The sequence below is a fragment of the Myotis brandtii genome, unplaced genomic scaffold (genome assembly GCF_000412655.1).
Source record: "Myotis brandtii unplaced genomic scaffold, ASM41265v1 scaffold157, whole genome shotgun sequence".
In the NCBI taxonomy this organism is placed as follows: Eukaryota; Metazoa; Chordata; class Mammalia; order Chiroptera; family Vespertilionidae; genus Myotis; species Myotis brandtii.
Window position 1 is genome coordinate 5,296,986 of NW_005355708.1, and position 244 is coordinate 5,297,229.

The window sequence follows — 244 nt, forward strand, 5'->3', positions numbered from 1 at the left end:
CCCCGCGTCCCCACTTCCCTCCTCCCCGGACTCCGAGCAGCATCCTCTGCGGACCCTCGGTCCTCAGTCCCGGGGTCGTCCCGCTCCCCTCGCTCGGTGTCGTTACCACCCTCCCCGGCCACCCCGGGAACTTTCTCCGCCCGCGCACGGGAGTGAGGGGTTGCTTCGTCTGGGCGCGTTTTTCCCGGGGTTCATTGGGTGGCAGTCTTCGCAGGAGGGCGGCAGGGTCCCAGAGAGACGCCCG

General features: G+C 70.5%; 1 protein-coding gene across 1 annotated transcript in view; it reads left to right on the forward strand.

Moving 5' to 3' along the window:
- STAC2 (SH3 and cysteine rich domain 2) overlaps nucleotides 1–244 on the forward strand; it is a 14,330-nt gene that overhangs the window by 1,365 nt on the left and 12,721 nt on the right. The gene's annotated exons all lie outside the window — the stretch shown is intronic.